Source organism: Apium graveolens, chromosome 2, assembly GCF_009905375.1.
Source record: "Apium graveolens cultivar Ventura chromosome 2, ASM990537v1, whole genome shotgun sequence".
NCBI lineage: Eukaryota > Viridiplantae > Streptophyta > Magnoliopsida > Apiales > Apiaceae > Apium > Apium graveolens.
Window position 1 is genome coordinate 294,338,850 of NC_133648.1, and position 7,023 is coordinate 294,345,872.

Genomic DNA, 7,023 nt, shown 5'->3' on the forward strand with positions numbered 1-7,023 from the left:
TAGATTTTCGAGCGGACCCTAGAGCATCCTCCACCTCGAGATACCCAGGAAAGTTTACGAACCCAACTCCATATACTGTTGTGTTGTGAAAGGATTGTTTTATTATCATTTGCATAAATGCCAGGCTCGCCATGATATTAAGTATTTGAGTTTTCGAATATAATAGCGATGGTATTACGATATGTATATGTCGTAGAATGTTTAACGCCGCCACGAGCGTGACGTATAATAATAAGACCGAGAGTCGGTCGGAGTTATAAAATAAAAACCCAGGAATCATTTCGGTGATGTTTTAGGATGATTAAAGTCCGTAGTAGTTGTATTCCAAGGGACTCGACGTCCACTTGCGAAACATTAAAAACCTCAAAATTTTATTAAAACGATTTCCAAAAATAGTATACCCTCAACTATATTTAATTACCCGTATAATGGATATTATTTCATTATTCATTCAATATAGGAGAATTATTCTCCATCGATTATTTATTTCAAACTCGATTAATTATTAAACATTTCTTTAATTACTTAAACATAAATTAGTTGTGGAATATTATTTCAAATATTCTTTTAAAAATATAATTATTTAAGGTTTAATTATTTAATAATTATGATTTAATTATTAATTATTTATTAAATGACTTAATATGATCTAAAAATCATAAAACCTGATTTAAAAATACTTTCTGAATTCCATAAAATCATTTGAATAATCTCAGATCGCCGAAGAATATTATCTCGTCTCATTTTAAATATTTTTAAAATAGTTTCAAAAGAAACTCCCCCTTATTTAATTATCTGTTGACAATGGTCAACTCACATCCTTAGTATTTCCTCCGAAAATTTCGGAAGTACCGATATATATACACTATTAAGATAAGTTGTTTCTATCAACAAGCAAAACGCTTGGGGAATTTCGATATGGTTCGACTTCTCGAGATATGATAGGATTCTTTTAAAGGACAAGGGAGGGGTAGACTCTAGTATTATGTGTACTAGGGAGACTACCAAAGGTACCGTAGGCGAAGGTACTCTGTGTACTCAGGAACTTGTGAAGTTTGTGTATACCCAAAATGGGACACGTAGCCCGAATGCGGCAAGGGTGATAACCGGGATACGAATATGTCGTCCTTCTACTAGTAGAAAAGGTTACTATTTCCGTAGTACGACTGATCATCGTATGTGGTAGCTCCAATGAATGTCCTAAGTTCTTCCAATTAAAATTGAGATGTAATACCGTAACCCAAGCCTAGGTGATGGGTTTACCATTAAGGTATTTGCAGGATAATAAATCCACTAAAGAATTGTTTTCCAAAGAAGGTGTGTATCACCAAGGAAAACTATTTTTGAATAAAACGTATTTATCATATATGACGTTATACTTGAGTTTATCATACAGTCATTTTATACTGTACATTATTATTCTGGGCATTATAGCTCACACTTGTTTTCTAAAATTGACACAACACAAAAGTGAATCAAGATGCCTATCATGAAACTCACAGCCAGGAAATGGGTAGGAAATGGCCAGCTGTTCCGTAGGATGTTTGGTGCTATACCTTAGGTAGACCGAATAAGCTGGATTGGATTTCAGTTATTCTTAGTCCGGCTTATTTACAAGTATAACTTATGTAAGATAATGAATAAGAAACGAATATTTGGCCGACAGACTTACCTAACTTAAAGGTTATTTCCCCAGTAAGACTTAATTACTTTTGGGTTTTAATAATTATCACTTTGTGGATTGATTTACTCTAGTAATGAATGGTTCGTTTCCAAGATAATAACCTATATGTGTGTGTGTGTGTGTGTGATAAGTGTGAGGATTGTAAAAGTGTGAGTATTTATATACGGTGATATGAGATAACTGTTATATAGTATTCAAGATGGTGTGGCCTCCTAGATCCTTGACCCCAGATTTTGGGGTGCCACAACAGGAAAAGAACATCATCCGTCGACCGGGAAAGATCAACATTCGTCGATCCTTCTACGAGAGTTGGAAGTCAAATAAGATCACAGTCAGAAAGAACCCCATCTTCAAGTCAAAGATCCATAAACTCAGGGGGAGTTTCTGATCATCAAAACTCTACAAATCATCAAGACAATAATGATGCCTCTTCATCGAGAGCTAATCTACCACAATAGAGAAAATGGACTAGAGTTCACCCTTTTGACCTCATTATTGTTGATGCATCTTCTAGAGTTCAAACAAGGAAAGCAACTCAAGAAGAATATCTGTATAACAACTTTCTTTCTAAGGAAGAACCAAAGAAGGTAGAAGAAGCTCTGTTGGATCCTGATTGGGTTTTAGCTATGCAGGAAGAGCTAAACCAATTTGAAAGAAACAAGGTATGGAAGCTGGTACCCAAGCCTAAAGGAAAGAATCCAATTGACACCAAGTGGGTATTCAGAAACAAGATGGATGAAAATGGCATAGTTGTCAGGAACAACACTAGATTGGTTGCTAAGGGCTACTGTCAACAAGAAGGAATAGATTTTGATGAAACTTTTGCTCCAATTGTAAGACTTGAAGCCATCAGAATTTTCTTAGCCTATGCAGCCCATGCCAATTTCAAATTCTATCAAATGGATGTCAAAAGTGCCTTTCTGAATGGAGATTTGGAGGAGGAAGTCTATGTCAGTCAGCCTCCTGGTTTTGTAGATCCAAATTTTCCAGAATATGTCTACTATCTTTTGAAAGCACTTTATGGATTGAAGCAAGCACCTAGAGCCTGGTATGATACTTTGTCAAAGTTTCTCTTAGAAAATCACTTCACAAGAGGTACTGTTGACAAAACTTTATTTTTTATAAATGTTATTGACTCTAGTATACTTGTTCAAATTAATGTAGATGATATTATATTTGGCTCTACAGATGAAAAACTTTGCAAAAAGTTTGCCAAATTGATGCAAAGTAAGTATGAAATGATCATGATGGGAGAACTAACTTACTTTTTTGGTTTACAAGTTAAGCAAGTTAGTGATAGAATATTCATTAGTCAAATCGAATATATTTATAATCTTTTAAAGAAGTTTGATCTAATGGATTGTACATCTGCAATAACTCCCATGGCCACTGCAACTAAACTTGAATTAAACACTACTGAAAAGTCTGTGGATATTTCAAGCTATAGAGGCATGGTTGGCTCACTTATGTACTTAACATCTAGTAGGCCGGATATAATATTTACTACTTGTCTTTGCGCTAGATTTCAGGCTGATCCTAGAGAATCTCACTTAGTAGCTGTTAAGAGAATTTTCAGATATCTCAAGGGCACACAAAAACTTGGCATTTGGTACCCTAGAGATTCTGGTTTTGATCTAACTGGTTATTCAGATGCAGATTATGCAGGTTGTAAAATAGATAGAAAAAGTACAACAGGAACCTGTTAATTTCTAGGAAACAAGCTAGTATCCTGGTTCAGTAAAAAGTAAAATTCAGTTTCTACTTCTATAGCTGCAACTGAGTATATTGCTGCTGGTAATTGTTGTGCACAGATTCTATGGATAAAAAACTAACTGTTGGACTATGGTCTACTAGTGGACAGAATTTCTATTTTCTGTGATAACACAAGTACAATTGCCATCACTGAAAATCCAGTATATCATTCGAGAACAAAGCACATAGACATCAAGTACCACTTCATTAGGGAACATGTGATGAATGGTATTGTGAAACTTCATTTTATTCCAAGTGAAAAGCAGCTTGCAGATATCTTTACCAAGCCACTTGATGAATCCACCTTTACTAGGTTGGTAAGTGAGTTAGGTATGCTTAATTATTCTTAAATTATATCTGATAATTTTGCAAGTTGTAATGCAGCTAGAAAATTAATTGATTTTTCTGTTTTAGATGAAATTTTAGCTAAGTCAAAATTTACATCTCGACGGATGTTCATTATCCATCAAGTTTGATCATCCGTCGAAATAGAATAGCTTGGTAAAAATCAATTACTTTTCTGGATTATTTTAAACCCAATAGATAATTGCTTTATTCTCATCCGTCGAATTATTTACATCTTAGTCATTAAAAGTACCAAACATTATCCATCGGATATACTTACAGTCTGTAAGTATATCATGACGGATAATTGACATAATTTTGACAGTTTATTTTATTTTTAAACGGTTATTTTGGGCAATTCTCATTGGGTCTTTAATTTTTTATCTTTAATTTTTTTCCCATTTTATTTGAGAGTGCATAAAAGCCTAACTTTAGTTTATTTTTGCTTTTTTATCTCCCTACTGCAATTAACTATTCTCTTCTCTCTCAAAGCAAAACCCCCATTCTTTCTGCAATTTCCTTGCTTTAACAATGGAACCAGTAGTAAAAATCATGTCTCAGTCTGGATTCATATATGAGAAGAACAACATTGTGGCACTAGTAAATAAAGCGATTCCAGCATATGAGGATTATCACAAAATGATGGATTTTGTGAAGGGATGTAAGCTTAGCTATGCAATGTCGGAATCATCCACAATCTACTGTGAAGTTATGGAAGAGATGTGGACTACTGCTGTGTACCAAGCAACGGAAAAAACCATCAGTCTCTCCATTAAAGGTAAAGAACATTGCATTAACAGTGATATTATCAAGGCATGCTTTAAAATTCCTGATAACACTACTACTAAGACACACACAGATGCTGATATAGTTAATTTGCTTAATTCTATGGGCTATGCACTTCCAACCACTAAGTTAAGTGAAATTAGGAGGTTAGGTCTTACGAAAAAATGGAGTTATTTGTGTGATGTAGTTACCAAGGTGTTTTCTGGTAAAGTAAGTAACTTTGATTCTGTCAACACTAAAATGCTTAACATGCTTTACATGTTTCTTACTGATAAGTATTACAATTTCAGTGATACCATTATGTTTGAGTTAGGATACAAGTTAGGGATATTAAAAAGAGATCTAAGAGTGTTTATTATGCTAGATTCTTTATGATTATTGCTAATCATCTTTGTGAGAATCTTGAGATTGTGAACTCAACCAACAAACTGGATTGTTTGGTTCAAGAAATGAGAATTATTGCAGATTTAAACAGAGCCAATCACCACAAGGATGTGCCTCTTGTTTACGCTTGTCATGGAGGGTCCACAAGTAAGTGAGGTAAATACTACTATCTCTACTATCTCTACCTCTCATATTTCTTTGCTTTCAACTATGGCAATGGCATCTGTGAATGTGACCAAACAGATGCCTACCCAAGCCACTAAACCAAAGGTTTCTAAATCCAAATCAAAGAAAACCCCCTTTGGTTTCTCTCAAAAGAAACCAGTTGCAAAATCCACCAAACACCAAGAGGGGAGTGTGAAGGGGAGTGAGGTAGGTGAGGGACAGGGTGAACATCATAGAAGCCCTAAGAATAAGGTTGGAGAGGTGAATGAATCCCAGCCTAGCCACACTACAATTTCCCAACAAACTGCAGTGATTAATAAGGATAATAGCTCATTGCTAGTTGCATCCTCCCAAAAGGATGTGACTATTGAATAAAGCTCTCAGCCAAGAGCACAATCCAAGAGGGTAAGGGACACAAGATCACCCCAAAATTATGCCAGAAAGAAGAAATCTAAACACACTGGGGATGCACAGGGATCACACATAGTGCAATCTACAGCTAAAGACTCAATCACTGCACCATCTCAAAATCAGTTTGATGTGGCTCCAATAAATGTGGAGTCACAACCAAAATCTTTAATAATAGAAGCACCACACACACAAATCTCTCCCACCAACTCTCTAGATATGGATATGATCAACGCATCAATCCCTGATTCTCCTTATTTAACTCTGTTGGAGAAGCCAAAATTCAATGCAAGTGAGCATCATCTTTTAGATGATTTGTTGGCTCACTTGCCAATTCTTTCAGGAACTGTTGAGACTTTTGTGCCAAAATTATTATCAATCTGCACAGAGTCCAAAATAGTTTCCACTCCAAACTCTATCATTTCTTCTGTACCGGTAGATATTGTTCATTCGTCGGTTAGTGATTGTATCCTGACGAATATGCCTAACAACAGTCATCCGTCGGCTATTCTAACTACTACCCTGACGGATGTTCCTCATCCATTGATACTCACTACATAAGCTAAATTTTCAAAAAATATTTCAAGTGTAGATGAGTTAGTGGTTGTAAAATCACTCCTAGGTTTGAGGGAAGGGAGTGAACAGAGTGAGAGGCTGAGTTGCTCTCAGGCAAAAGGAGAGGAAATGAGAGAAAAAATGTAGACTATTTCTTCCAGTTTAGAAAAAGTGAGTGAGGGGAGTTCCACCTTAGTAGGTGAAGGTGAGCGTGTGAGGGTGGTGAGTCAAGGGGAACCCTTGATGTAAGAACAGAGAGAAATTTAGAGAAAAGCAGGTACAACTGAATGAGACGAGCCCATTGTAAGTGAGTTAATGGATGTCAATGAGGCTGAAAAGAAACAACTAATTCAGAAAGAATATCAAGTTATCTTAGATTCTGTTTCTTATGAAGCTGAGGCATTTACTCACCCTGTCTCAACTTATCAAGTTCTAGCTGAGCAGGACAATGTGGCTGCAGAAAGAATGCTAAATCTGGTGCATACAACAGCCTCCATGCAAAGAGCCAAAGATGCCATCTCAGCCATGCCTCCCACAGCTTTTGATGATGTTGATTATGGAACTGGTGGTTCTGAAGAGTTCTTTGGAGATGAAGATGATAATGAGGAAGAGCCAATGGACATAAGGGGAGAAGAAGGCCCTAGCTCCAGATCTAGAATGCCATCTTGGGCATTTTCTAAAGATTGTGATGAGCACCATTTCAAGTCAACTCTCTTCCACATCATTCAACAAACACAGACAGCTCTTCAAGCCACCACCAATGCTAACACCAAGAAGCTTCTTCAAGCTCAAGTCAACTCTCTCCAACTGCACCAAATTCAATCTCTTCAACACAATCTGGATGTCACTGCAATAAAAACAGAGATTGATCAGGTCAAGAAGGATATTTCTGAGAGGTTGGATGCTAAATTTCCAAACACAACCATGCTTGACATCAACAGACA